The sequence below is a fragment of the Bos indicus x Bos taurus genome, chromosome 6, assembly GCF_003369695.1.
Source record: "Bos indicus x Bos taurus breed Angus x Brahman F1 hybrid chromosome 6, Bos_hybrid_MaternalHap_v2.0, whole genome shotgun sequence".
In the NCBI taxonomy this organism is placed as follows: domain Eukaryota; kingdom Metazoa; phylum Chordata; class Mammalia; order Artiodactyla; family Bovidae; genus Bos; species Bos indicus x Bos taurus.
Window position 1 is genome coordinate 12044457 of NC_040081.1, and position 15464 is coordinate 12059920.

Consider the following 15464-nt stretch of genomic DNA (forward strand, 5'->3'; position numbering starts at 1 on the left):
TCCGTCTAGTCAAAGCTATGGCTTTTCCAGTAGTCATGTATGGATGTGAGTGTTGGACTGTAAAGAAAGCTGAGCACTGATGCTTTTGAACTGTGGTGTTGGAGAAGACTCTTGAGAGTCCCTTGGTCTGCAAGGAGATCCAACCAGTCCATGCTAAAGGAGATCAGTCCTGGGTGTTCATTGGAAGGACTGATAATAAAACTGAAACTCTAATACTTAGGCTACCTATTGTGAAGAACTGACTCATTGGAAAAGACCCTGATGCTGGGAAAGGTTGAAGGCAGGAGGAGAAGGGGGTGACAGAGGATGAAATGGTTGGATGGCATCACCAACTCGATGGACATGAGTTTGAGCAAGCTCTGGGAGTTGATGATGGACAGGGAAGCCTGGTGTGCTGCAGTCCATGGGGTCACAAAGAGTCAGACATGATTGAGCGAGTGAACTGAACTGAGGCTTCTTTGACAATGGGATTCTCTAGGCAAGAATACTGGAGTGGGTTGCCATTCCCTTCTGCAGAGGTTCTTCCCAACCTAGGGATCAAACCCACTAATAGTATAAAGGTATGAAGGAAATGGAACCAACTCCAATATTCTTGCCTGGGAAATCCCATGGACAGAGGAGCCTGAATCTGATACGATTGATAAATATTGTGCCCGTAGCTTTTATGGGCTCTACTAGAGGTATTCACAGGGCCTTCCGTGTATAATAGTTATGGGTTGGAGGTGACTGGTATCATAGATTTCCTGAAGAGATTCATGGGTGAGATTGTGTTTGGAATGGTAAGTGTGCCTGACAGAAAAGGGAGAAATGTTTGGCCAGTCAGAGTAAAGCAGCCTGTTCAAAGGAAGAGAAAGCCCTGGTCTACCCTGCAGATGCAGTGAGGACACCTGGTACTGTTGGAATCCTCTCTCCTTTAAGACTCAGTTCAGGCATTGCCTCCGCTGTGAAGCTGTCTCTGACTTCTCCACACCTCCTTTGCTTCTCTAGACAGATATGATTATTTTTCTCATCCCCTGAATAGCTTCTTCATGTTTCTTCAGGAACTTGTCACACTTCTCCCCTTATATTATCGTTATTTATGCTGTAACTTTCAAGCATTTTGTGGACATTTTAAAATTTATCTTTGGATCTGTGCCTGGCATAGTAATACAGTATTGAATATACTTGTGTTTGTTGAATAAATGGACAACTGAATGGGTAAAAAATAAGATTCTGACTCTTGAAATAGACCTATGATTAACAAAGACTGTGACATGAAATAAATCATTGACCTGAGGCTTCATGTCAGGTGGCATTCATTAACTGAATGAATGAATTCCCAGTTATTCACAATTTTCTAATCATTCCATTAGTTTTCAGATGACAGATTATCCTTCGTTGGAGTTCTGTATAATTCCGTAAATTTGGGGGCAACTGTGTACAAATTCTTAGCGCATTTTCTTTTTTTTAAACCATGTGAAGTGATTCAATAATACGGGGTAACATTTTCATTGTGTGTCCATCAGTACCTCTTCAGTAATGCCAGATTCATGGCATTATTACATTTAAAAAAAAGGGTTTTAAAATTTTCAATTTGTTCTCCAAAGGTTGTTACTTTTTCACTTTTCTTTTAACAGAGCTCACTTTAAAAAGCATTTTGGTGATATTTTATGAGTTTTGGATATGCGAATCATGGGTATTATTTGCTTAGAGTGATTATTGGATATTTCAATAAAGGCAGTTAGAGGCCGCAGCGTCTATCAGTTCTGAAACTTGGTAAAAGGACTGGGAAGTGTACTTGTTTCAATATTAGAAAAGGGAACACATCTTAAAGCATTTATTTGTGTTTCCTCTTCAGGGAACTTTTTCTTGTGTGATATGTAATAGGAAATTGGGAATTTCACAATTCTGTAACTTTATAATTTTGTTATATGTTTTAGAAAATATGTTCTTTTCGTGAAAGGATTTTGATCATATTTTTAAATGGCAGTTTAAAGGTCAGATATAGGAGAAGTGATTTGTGAAATTCATTCTGGCCATTTTGTAGAAACTATTTATGATGAATTTTTTATTTTAATAGAACAAATTGTATATGCTTTTATATCAAAGATTCATATATATAAAGATTATAAAGATCGTATTTGTTGCAGAGAGACTTGTACACTTTGGATAAACCTCTAAAATCCAGTTTTTATTATTTGTTACCAATTTAGATAAAAATATTTTAAAATATTATAAAAATGTTACCAAATTGGGGAAATACAGAAAAATAGAAGACACATTCAAAGTTAAGTTACCCCAAACATGGTACAGATTTTGTTTGTTTCTTTCTTAGTTTGTCAGAATACTGGACTTAAATACACAATTTTTTGTCCTGTCTTTTGTCTTAATTTTACAAAGTCTACCTATCTGACTACAAATCCTTTGAATTACACTTCACTAAGAAAACATCAGTTTAGAATTGCTGGGTTTTTTTTTTTTTTATTATTATTCTTTGCTATGATAAATGATAATAGTAAACATTGTTTTGTAAAACTTTTTCATATTTCTAGTTCTTTTCTTTGGGAGTATCCATAAAGGAGAACTAATGAGTTAGAGGGTTGGATTATCAAAATTCTTGATAAGTGTTGCCAGATTGCATTTTCCAAGCTTTGTACGTTTCTGCCAATAATACTTAAATTTGCTAGTAAAACTGAATTTTGGGGAACACGATTCTTAATTTCAATGTAGCAAAAGAACAGTTACCTTGTTCCACACCCCTGCTAGATAAACAAAGATACAAAGATAAAGGTCCTTCATTTCAAGGTAAAATAGATGTGGAGTCAAATACGTTATCAAGGCATGTTGATAAGTGAGACAATGCAAATGTTTACTCATTCTGGGGTGTAAGGAGGTAACTGTTGTTTGAAAGGAAAGGGAGAACTTCAGAGGAGGTGATCTTGGAACTGTATTATGAAAATGACCACTTTTGAATTTAAAGAGGGATAGGAAAGATACAATACTGAGAAGCAAGAAAATCAGTAAGTGCTAACAGAGAGAGAACTGGAAAATAGATAATTTTTTTTAACCCTGAGTGATCAACTTATGGTTTATAAAGTTTCATGAAAGCATGCAAACACTAATGGAAACAGGTGCAGTTTTTTTCTTTCAGTGAATCACTTAAGTGCAACAAAATCTGGGGGAAGGTATTAAATAAGGTGGGTTTCTGGGATTTTACAGCCCTGAGTCATTAGGTGTGAACAGCTGATAAGAGAGGAATAACAACTTCTTATCTACCTTACATTTTGTTTTATGTAGCTTTGGGGCAAATACAAAAAAAAAAAGTGACTAAGTGAAAGAGAAAGGACAGGAGGATAATTAGAGTGGATTTTTAAAAAAATTAACCAGTATTAAAAGTGCCCTAAGTAATCCCATGTGTTTATGAACAAGAAAAGCTAGATAGTTACTGCAGTTGTGATATTGCATTGATAATTGTTTTTAAAATGTAGGTTTTGGTTTAAAACCAAAGGTAAGTAAGGTGTCTAAAAGTGGTATGGACATTCACTGCCTGAATTTCCAGTGTCTAGAATAGTGCCTGGCACCCTTCACACGTATTTATTGAATAAATGTGTGTGTTAGTCACTCAGTTGTGCGACTCTTTGCGATCCCATGGACTGCAGCCCACCAGGATCCTCTGTCCATGAGATTTTCCAGGCAAGGATACTGGAGTGGGTTGCCATTTCCTTCTCCAGGGGATCTTCCCAACCCAGGGATCGAACCCAGGTCTCCTGCACTGCAGGCAGATTCTTTACCAACTGAGCTACAAGGGAAGCAACTCATTTATTGAATAAATGAATGAATAAATAACTTCTAAAACTATATCATATCATGGTAAATGAATACATATTTAGAGACCCAGAATTTTTTAGATTTGTGTACATTATATTGTTTCAAGAAAATTAGATTAATTCTGATATGACATATAATTCAGCACAAGCTGATGGCTGGAAAATAGTCATTTGTTCCCTTCATTTACATAATGGGAAAAAACTCACATTTATCAAGAAGATAACTTGAAGTACTTATTAACCTCCCTAGCAATGCTTAACTGTGCAATATTTCCCCCCTATTATTACAGGGAAGCATCTATAAAACATTTTAATTTGTAAGATCTCTCCAGGTTTGTTTTAAGTATTATATTACTTGTTTAAGGAGGATAATATTGTTTTACTCAATGTGTGTCTCTGTGTGTGTGTGTGTGTGTGTGTATATATATATATATATATATGTATACATGTATATATAATTTAGAGTAGAATTTTTTTGTGTTGACATAGGAGTTTTGTCAAGGAGGAAGCCTTCTTTGACTTCAAAAGCAGTGACTCAAGGTTGGTATAGTCGTTAGAAAGTAGGGTGGGAAAAATCCTAATTCCAGATTGTCAGCAGGATTTCAAGGTCAAAGTCTACTCCTGTTATCTGAGCATAGAGCTCCTGATTTCTGGCCAGTTTTCATTTTAGTAGAATTAGAGAAGGAAAAAAGTGTCAGTGTATTATTTGACTCCTGTATAAATAGGATTAAGACCCACTTTCACTGATATTTGTGTGCTTTGCACATAATTATCTTTAGGAAAAAAATATTCTTTGGATTGACTTTGCCCCCTGCTTCTTATGTATTTATGATCAGGAACAGGGGAAATAAAAATTGTTAACCTTAAGTCTATTTGAAAGAAAGTATATGTCTCACCTTGACAGAGAACCAGTTATTGCAGTACTTACAGCACTGTGTGCTCCATTTGATGCTCGTAGTCACAGTATATGTTATCTGCCAGTGACATTGTAAAGAGAAAGCGCTTCAGGCATGGACAGGAATGGCCAAAGTATCACTGAGATACTTGATCTTTTAAAGTAATAATGATTTTATAAGATGAAATAAGTATGTGTTGACCTTTTACAAACTTTGAGAGACTATTTTAGGTAGGAGACTATTTTAGGTAGAGGCTTTAACCTAAACCAGCTAAATCCAAATTTATAGATACCAGGGTTAGAAATATACAGTGAACACACAAAGGGTGAGTTTTAAAAATAGCACTTAGCTCTGAGAGGATAATTTCTCCTCCATCCTGGACGTAAGTGTTTCATTCATACTGTCTGTAGCAAGCTTTGGGGGAGGAAGGGTGGAGGGAAGTGAGAAATGTTTGTTGAAAAATTCTTGTGGCTCATACCAATGCTTATTTAGCATCTCTGCTTCTGGGATTTCAGACATTCCCTAACTAGGTCCCACAGTACTTCTAGGGTGTGCGTAAGGGACCCTCAGGATTCTTGTGCCTAGTGTTGTGAGACCCGTCCTCCTGGGTGGCCTGTTGCAGCTGTTTCACAGAGCACATCACATTCCCACCCGGGCTAGGGAGTGGAGGAGCCAGCATACCCAGCTGAAATAGCAGAGGGATCTAGGGAGCAAGGCATGAATTACCTGGACTGGAATTTGGCTAGGTCTCTGAGTCAATGGGCTTCCCTGGTAGCTCAGCTGGTAAAGAATCTGCCTGCAATGCAGGAGACCCCAGTTCATTCCTGGGTTGGGAAGATCCACTGGAGAAGAAATAGGTTACCCACTCCAGTATTCTTGGGCTTCCCTTGTGGCTCAGCTGGTAAAGAATTCATGTTGCAATGTGGGAGACCTGGGTTGAACCCTGGGTTGGGAAGATCCCCTGGAGAAGGGAAAGGCTACCCACTCCAGTTTCTGGCCTGGAGAATTCCATGGACTGTATAGTTCATGGAGTTGCAAAGAATTGGACACGATTGACAGACTTTCATTTTCTGAGTCAATAGCCCTAATTCCTATAAAAAATATTCTCTCATTAAAACATTTTATGTCCGCTTTGGGCTTCCCTGGTGGCTCAATGGTAAAGAATCTTTCTGCAGTACAGGAGATGCGAGTTCGATCCCTGGGTGGGGAAGATCCCCTCAGGAGGAAATGGCAACCCAGTCCAATATTCTTGCCTGAAGAATCTCATGGACAGAGGAGCCCGTGGGGTTGCAAAGTGTCAGACACAACTGGGCGATTGAGTACGTACACATACCCTGCTTTATCCCCGGGGAAGTAAAGTCGGCCTCTTTTCCTCTGTAAGGCTTTGTACCTTTGGGAGCTTCACACGTAATAATGAGGAATACTGTGGCCTATATATATTACTGGTGAGGAAGGAAAGCAAGGTTAGCATTTTCCCTAAAAGATGTCAGAGCAGAACCATTTGTTACGCCTGTAAAGAAGCAACCTGTAGGCAGCATGAAAATAACAGAATATGCTCAGTTCCCACAAAAAAACTTAGAGCTTGGTTTGGAGAATAGGAGACACACATGATTATAGAAGAGAGAAAGATAAGGAGCAGCAGAATGGAGTTACTCATTGGACCTAGTAGTGACAGTTGTGGAAGCAGAAGTAACGTTGAGGAAGTAGAAGTTAAGATGGATGGAAGAAAGGAAGAAGGATAAAGCACACAGATGCAGAAAGGCGTGTAATGCTTGGGCAAAAGATAGAGGATCTGTGGGATATTAGGGGGGAAAAGTTTGAAAACATGAAGGTCTCTGTTAAGTTGATAACGTCTGAAATACAATGGAGACACCACTTTAAAGGGCACATAAGACATTACTTGGCAGCAGTGAGTAAGCACGATAGATTAGCATAGAGTATAAGATATTGAAATTCGGAAACCTTAAGATAATAAAGGATAAGGCTGACTGGGGTTTCAAGTTGAATCGTGGGGAAAATTGTAATTTTCATAAAGCAAATTGAGAAATCAAAATCAAGGACTGATTTTGATGAAGGACGATGATGAATCAACATGTGTTTAACCTGTGTGTGTGCTAAATCGCTTCAGTCACGTCCGACTGTGCAACCCTTGGGCTGTAGGCTCCTCTGTCCGTGGGACTCTCCAGGCAAGAATACTGGAGTGGGTTGCCATCCCCTCCTTCAGGAGATCTTCCCGACCCAGAGATTGAACCCACATCTCTTGAGTCTCCTGCATTGGCAGGTGGGTTCTTTACCACTAGTGCCACCTGTAAGCCCCCAATCTACCTTCAGGCAGAAATGCCTAAAGAACCATGGAAAATTGAGTGGGGTCCTTGAGGAAGAGCCACAGGAAGCAGTGCAGTGTACTCGATGGGTTAAGAGCACCTGCTCTGAAATCAGATTGCCAAGGTTCAGGACTTGTCTTTACCACTTCCTAGTTCTTGTGATCTTGGGTTAACTTCCTAACCTCTCCAAACGTGTTTTTTGTTTGTTTGTTTTTAATCTGTAATAAACTGCAGTAATCAGTTTAGCTTCTATTTGTGACTTGTCTGCCCAGAGATGATGATAAAAGATATACTAGTGGAAAAGATCACAAAGGAGAGAAGATAGAAAGGAAAGAGAAGAGAGTACAGGACCGTGGTTGGGGGAATACCTTCATTTTAATAGATGAAAGGAGGAAGTAGAATTAGTTCAAAAGTGAAAGGATATGTCAGAAAAGGAAAATGCAGTGCTTTGAACTCTGAGAGTTTTTTTGCAAAGGAGGGGATGGCTAGTCATGTTCGATGTTACAAAGAAATGGAAAGAAATGAAGACTGAGAAAAGGCCTTGGTTTTCCAGATGGCAGAATTTCAGTCCTGTGAAAGAAGCAGTCATGAGGATCAGGCTAGTCTGTTATTCATCTTTACCTCCTCCTAACTGAGCATATTGCATGAAATATAATTGGTATTTAATAAATATTTCCCAAATGGATAAAGGAAAAAAACCCTATTTCTTTGGATTAAAGATTAAATGGAGATAACATGTAAAACCTGCTGGTTTAATAAAACAGGAAGAGAGACACAGACACCCATGCCAAGGGGTGATTTCAGGGATTAACCAGGTCAAGGGAATTAACTTTGGTGATAAATGAAACTGAAGCTTATTTGAAGGAAGAGGAAAAAGAATCCCTGGAAAATAACAATGTTAGGAAAGAGGGTAAAATGTATGGGGTGGAGTCCTGGAGGTTTTTGGGCATGTGTGGGGGAAGGACATTCTTCTTTCTCAAGGAGCAAGATGTTGGGAGTGGAGAAGACGGCTGCAGTTCAGCTGACAATAGGAGAAACGGAAGCAAGATTCAGAGAACAGATTTGAGATGGCCCTTGGGGGTTGCAGTGAGGGGGTCCCCCCAAAGCAGTGTGCAGTAGATCATTAGCAGGTACAGTGAACACGGCCTTGAATCTAGCCCCAGACTGCCTAGGGCTCCACAGGGTCAGGTGACTGAGATGCTGGCACTTTTTAAACGTTTAAAGGGGAAGGTTTCGCTTCCTTTAAAAAACAAACAAACAAAAAAAACCACGGTAATTTGTACAGCCAGTAAGAATAGAATACCTAGAATTTAAATCCAGCCCTGAAAGTGCTGCGATTCATGAGGTCGCAAAGAGTCGGACAGGAGTGAGCAACTGAACTGAAAGTGAAAGTGTTAAGTCACTCAGTCGTGTCTGACTCTTTGTGACCCCGTGGACTGTAGGCTCCTCGACCCATGGGATTCTCCAGGCAAGAATACTGGAGTGGGTAACTATTTCCTCCTTCAGGGGATCTTCCAGACCCATGGATCAAACCCAGGTCTCTCACATTGCAGAGTCTTCACCATCTGAGCCACCAGAGAACCCTAAGTAAAGCAAAAGCCCTTGTTGTTGTTCTATTCTGTTCTTTCTAGGGTGGATCTGGCAGGACAGAGGAGGTGTGGAGGAAGTCAGAAAGCAGAAAATTGGGAAGAAAAATTTTATTCTACAGGAATGACAGCCAGAATTATACCATTTTGGAATGTTTGGTAGCAGCTTTCTTTTCCTACCTGAAAGGGAAGCCTGGGGAATCTTCAGTTCACAATCTAAATCAGCTATTTCTATCAGTTTTATTCAATTTCTCTAAATAAACAAAACACCCTGCAGGCAGCTTTTAATGTTTGAGTTGTATATCATTTCATCAGTAGGAAACCGCTGCTTATGGAGAAAAATTATTACAGATCAGGAATATGAAATATTTTGAAGACATAAGTTAGTTTGCCAGCAAAGACCTTTGCCTACAAAGGTCGGTCTAGTTAAGGCTATGGTTTTTCTAGTACTCATGTATGGATGTGAGAGTTGGACTATAAAGAAAGCTGAGTGCCAAAAAATTGATGGTTTTGAACTGTGGTGTTGGAGAAGACTCTTGAGAGTCCCTTGGACTGCAAGGAGATCCAACCAGTCCATCCTAAAGGAGATCAGTCCTGAATATTCATTGGAAGGACTGATGTTGAAGCTGAAACTCCAATAGTTTGGCCACCTGATATGAAGAACTGACTCATTTGAAAAGACCCTGGTGCTGGGAAAGATTAAAGGTGGGAGGAGAAGGGGATGACAGAGGATGAGATGGTTGGTTGGCATTACTGACTCAATGGATATGAGTTTGAGTAAACTCCGGGAGTTGGTAATGGACAGGGAGGCCTGGCGTGCTGCAGTCCATGGGGTTGCAAAGAGTTGGATACGACTGAGCAACTGAACTGAACTGATAAGCTAGTTCATCCTGGCTGTTTTATTGCCAACCTTTAATAAGGTTTATTATCATGAACACTGGATTTTATGTGCTTTTGCTTACTTTACTATCTGCATACTTCTGGTTCATTGACTGTAATGATAAGGACTTTTGGTTAGATAAGTTGTTTTTTTTAATTGGAGGATAATTGTCACACAACATCGTGTTGGTTTTTGCCACACACCAACATGAATCAGTCACAGGTATACACTTGTTCCCTCCCTCCTGAACCACCCCCATCGCCCATCCCCTCCCCCTCTGGGTTAGATAAGATTTCCCTAAAGCATTGACATAGTGACTAATTTTCTTAAAAGTCTGTGTCATGTTTCAGTTTTTCTAAGTTCACTACGGAGGCAGTGAACCCAAAGATTGTGGTAGAGGTAGATGTGATCAGAATGTGTTTCTTTTTTCCTTTTTACAGAAAAGATTTTCCCACACCTGTATTCATTCCCTGTTCTTTCTCCCTTTGCTGTTACTATTGATGTTCAGTAGTTACCCCTACTTTTCTCTTCCTTTACCACCTGATTTCCCACAAACAACATTGTGTCTTGAGTTCTCACTTCTAACTTCTAAGCTCTAGAAGACATCTTTACACCATTTTAGAAATTTGGTATCTTTTATGCTGAATTTTTTGATGCCCTGGATGTTGTTTCTCTAGTTCCCAAAGGATCTTATGTCTAATTTGACCCCATTATATCAGTCCTCATTCATTCACTCATTTATTGAACACACATGTGTTGAGCAGCTCCTATGAGTGGGCACAGTTCTAGATTCTAAAAATATAGATGTGAGCAAATTTGATATGAGAGAGGCTGGAGGAGCCATTTGTATAGGTAAGTGCTCTGCAGTAAATAAAACAGGGCTGTAAGTTAGACAGTGAGTTCAAGTGGGGTTAGTTTGGAGAGGCCTCTCTGAGGACGTTCGCATTTGAGCTGAGACATTAATCATGAGAAGAAGCAAAAGATGAGAAAATATGAGAGAGGGACATTCCAAGTCAAAAGACCAAGGTGACGATGAGCTTGCATAAGAGTAGGAAGAAAGTCATTACATCTAGAGTGTAATTAGGAGGAGAGAAGTACACAGTGATCTTCGGGAGGTGGGCAGAGGGCAGATTGGGTAGAGTCTTTCAGCCAGTATCAAAGAGTTAAAATCTTATTTTAAAGCAGTGGTAACTCAACATTCAGAAAACTAAGATCATGGCATCTGGTCCCATCACTTCATGGCAAATAGATGGAGAAACAATGGAAACAGTGAGAAACTTTATTTTGGGGGGCTCCAAAATCACTGCAGATGGTGACTGCAGCAGTGAAATTAAAAGATGCTTGCTCCTTGGAAGAAAAGCTATGATCAACCTAGACAGCACATTAAGAAGTAGAGATATTACTTTGCCAACAAAGGTCTGTCTAGTCAAAGCTATGGTTTTTCCAGTGGTCATGTATGGATGTGAGAGTTGGACTATAAAGAAAGCTGAGTGCCAAAGAATTGATGTTTTTGAACTGTAGTGTTGGAGAAGACTCTTAAGAGTCCCTTGAATTGCAAGGAGATCCAACCAGTCCATCCTAAAAGAAATTAGCCCTGAATATTCATTAGAAGGACTGATGCTGAAGCTCAAACTCCAATACTTTGGCCACCTGATGTGAAGAACTGACTCCTTGGAAAATACCCTGATGCTGAGAAAGATTGAAGACAAGAGGAGAAGGGGACGACAGAGGATGAGATGGATGGATGGCATCACTGACTTGATGGACATGAGTTTGAGTAGGCACCGGGAGTTGGTGATGGACAGGGAAGCCTGGCGTGCTGCAGTCCATGGGGTCACAAAGAGTCAGACACGACTAAGTGACTGAACTGACTGACTGACTGAAGCCATATTGAGGATTAGCAGGGAAGTGATGTGACTAGATTTTGTCTGAAAAATCTCTCTCTGGCCACCATATGGGAAAAAAAAAATTGGATGTGTGAGTGAAAAAAAAGACTAGTTAGAAGACTCTTGAAGCTTGTGAGGGATGGGAAAGTGGCAGTAAATATAGGAAGAAGGATTTATTTTGGAAGGAGAAAATATAGGACTTGTTGATGGAAAGATTGTGAAGTGAGAAGGAAAGGGGAGAGGCATGGCTAACTAGATTTATAGCCAGATCAACTCTCCAGTGATGGTGCTGTTAACTGAGATAGGCAGTAGTGGAATAGAATTAGATTGGGGTGGGATCATGGAAAAAGCAAGAGAGTTCCAGAAAAACATCTATTTCTGCTTTATTGACTATGCCATAGCCTTTGTGTGGATCACAATAAACTGTGGAAAATTCTGAAAGAGATGGGAATACCAGACCACCTGACTGGCCTCTTGAGAAACCTATATGCAGGTCAGGAAGCAACAGTTAGAACTGGACATGGAACAACAGACTGGTTCCAAATAGGAAAAGGAGTTCGTCAAGGCTGTATATTGTCACCCTGTTTATTTAACTTCTATGCAGAGTACATCATGAGAAATGCTGGACTGGAAGAAACACAAGCTGGAATCAAGATTGCCAGGAGAAATATCAATAACCTCAGATATGCAGATGACACCACCCTTATGGCAGAAAGTGAAGAGGAACGCAAAAGCCTCCTGATGAAAGTGAAAGTGGAGAGTGAAAAAGTTGGTTTAAAGCTCAACATTCAGAAAACGAAGATCATGGCATCCAGTCCCATCACTTCATGGGAAATAGATGGGGAAACAGTGGAAACAGTGTCAGACTTTATTTTTCTGGGCTCCAAAATCACTACAGATGGTGACTGCGGCCATGAAATTAAAAGACACTTACTCCTTGGAAGGAAAGTTATGACCAACCTAGACAGCATATTCAAAAGCAGAGACATTACTTTGCCAACAAAGGTCCTTCTAGTCAAGGCTATGGTTTTTCCAGTTGTCATGTATGGATGTGAGAGTTGGACTGTGAAGAAGGCTGAGGGCCGAAGAATTGATGCTTTTGAACTGTGGTGTTGGAGAAGACTCTTGAGAGTCCCTTGGACTGCAAGGAGATCCACCCAGTCCATTCTGAAGGAGATCAGCCCCGGGATTTCTTTGGAAGGAATGGTGCTAAAGCTGAAACTCCAGTACTTGGCCACCTCATGCAAAGAGTTGACTCATTGGAGAAGACTCTGATGCTGGGAGGGATTGGGGGCAAGAGGAGAAGGGGACAACAGAGGATGAGATGGCTGGATGGCATCACTGACTCGATGGACGTGAGTCTGAGTGAACTCCGGGAGTTGGTGATGGACAGGGAGGCCTGGCGTGCTGCGATTCATGGGGTCGCAAAGAGTCGAACACAACTGAACGACTGATCTGATCTGATCTGAGGTGGGAAATTGAGAGTTCAGGTTTTTGAGGTGTTAAATCTAAGATTCCTCATCCCCCAGAGAAACCTCTTACCTATTAGCAACTTACTCCCCATCCCCACCTCCCTTCTTTCCCCTGCCAACTTCTGCCACTAGTCTACTTTCTATTTCTATAGATTTTTTCATTTTAGGAACTTTATAAATGTATGTGTGCTCAGTTGCTTCAGTTGTGTCCAACTCTGCAACCCCATGGACTGTAGCCCACTAGGCTCCTCTGTCCATGGGATTCTCCAGGCAAGAATACTGGAGTGGGTTGCTATGCTGTCTTCTAGGGGATGTTCCCAACCCAAGAATCGAACCTGCATTTCCTGCACTGCAGGCAGAATCTTTACTGCTGAGCCACTGGGGAAGCCCAGTAGACATACAGTCACACATTATGTAGTCTGTTATGACTGGCTTCTTTCATTTCGCATAATATTTTCAGAGTTCATGTATGTTGTAGCATGTTTTATTGTTGAATAATGTTCTGTTGTATGGATCTACCACAATATGTTTATCCATTCATTAGTTGATGAGTATTTGGGTTGTTTCCACTTTTTGACTATTAGTATAAGTAATACTTCCTTGAACATTTGTGTTTAAGTTTTCTGTGTAAACTTGTGTTTTTACTTATCTTCTGTATGTGCCTAGGAGTCGAAAAAATTATATACACACACAGAATACATTCAAGGAATAAAAAATAAAGAATGTATTAAAAAAGTAGTTCCCTATGGTATAGTATAGAAATTGATTACTAACCTGATAATTTTCATTATAAAATATGTACGTGAGTAATATTTTTATAAATATAAAAAAATTTTATATTTAATATAAATATAAATATTTATATTTATATATAATATAAATATATAATATAAATAAATAAATAAATAATTTATTAATATAAAAAGTAAATATAAATAAAAATAAAAAATATTTATATTTAAATTATAAAATAACACATGAGTAAGAAAATATTGTAACTTAGATATTTTGATGTGTGAAAAAGAAATAGAAGTAGAGTTTCAAAGGAAGAAAGTGAATTATGACCATCTTCCTTTATGTATGAGGAATAGACATCACACCAAGTAAGATGGGCTTTGTTTTATCATTATTTTAAATTAGTTGTGCCCAGAGTTGAAAGGAACATCTGTTTCATGTCAAAAAATCATCAGTCCAACCTGTCTATTCCTATATGATCTCCTTACTCATCTCAACTGTTACTAGGAAGAATTTGGCATGGGGATCTCTATTTTCATCATGGATTTTTATGAGAATACTGATGCAAATATGTATTTTTCTTTTAAACGGGAAGTGTGGTAATATTCTTTTACTAGCCCCACCCCTTCTTGTTACCCCTTTGTAGGAAAGAAGTCTGTTTCTGCCCATTACTTGCCAGGCTGTGGTGAATACCCACAGTCTGTGGACACTGGACAAAATAACTTGCTAGATATTTTGCTTTTGTGGTGGGGAGCTATTTGGGGAAATGATTGGGAGATTAGAGGCTGCTGAGAAGTGGACTGAAGTTGTCTTTCACTAAAATTCCAGATTAACTTGGATTTTTAGTGAGAAGTTTCCATTTTCATCTTTTAATTGAAGACTGAATTTAGGATGCACTAAAAGCCCAAGAATGTTGCCTTTCTTTCTCATGAAATTTGAGTAATGAATTTCAGTTCTTTTATGCAGCAATGTATTGATATTTTCTTGATCTGGCAACGTAAGATTAACCCGTTTGTGGATTACTTTCATGTATTGTGCTTCTAAGTGCTAAAAAAGAGCTAAGAAACTTCTTTTTTAAAGGGATGTTCTAATTCAGTTAATATTTGTTTACAACATTAAAAAAACCCACTTTGCATTAATGGCAAGACATGTGTTGAATGGATTCTGTATTGCCATGTATGTTTACTATTTGATGGATATTTCCAAGAGAATTGATAAGTATTGTTCTCCACATGACATCTTTCCTAAAATGGTTTAATTATTTAATAGTTTTGGAAACTAGGTTGGATGAATTGCCTTTCAGATTTGACTATCCTCAAAAAATTTTTAGTGATGTGCAGAAATTCATATTGGAAAAGCTTGCTTTAATATTTGAAATAGTTAATATCTGCTCATGTTATTTTATTATGTATTTTAGTATTTTCATTCAAACCAGGTAGATAGCCAGACAGATGGACAGGATTCCAAAGGAAGAAATCTAGGGATTGAGTAAGGTACCAGATATGTTTGCCAGAATCTAAAGGGAAAGACAGCACATAAAAGATACTTTTTTTGCATTCACCCATGGTGCAACATTGTATTTTTTATTAAATAAAATCAGGTTGGTAAGTCAACTAGAAATATGAGACTGGTTAACTTTCCCACACATTCTTTCTCCCCTGTGGGTTTTTATATGGTTATATTTAAACAGCCTCATGAAACCATTATTTATGGAGGATATTGGAAGGGAACATGTACAGACCATTTTGTATAATATTCAGATCTAATTTATGAAGAACTATCAGAAAACAAAGTGCAGTAATTTCATAGATAGTAGTTTAATTCATTGATTCATCTAACTTAATCGTCTGCCTTGCAGTAGTGATTTTCAGAGAGATAC

At 38.9% G+C, this 15464-nt stretch overlaps 1 protein-coding gene across 20 annotated transcripts in view; it reads left to right on the top strand.

Moving 5' to 3' along the window:
• Positions 1 to 15464, top strand: part of CAMK2D (calcium/calmodulin dependent protein kinase II delta) — a 308540-nt gene that overhangs the window by 10508 nt on the left and 282568 nt on the right. The gene's annotated exons all lie outside the window — the stretch shown is intronic.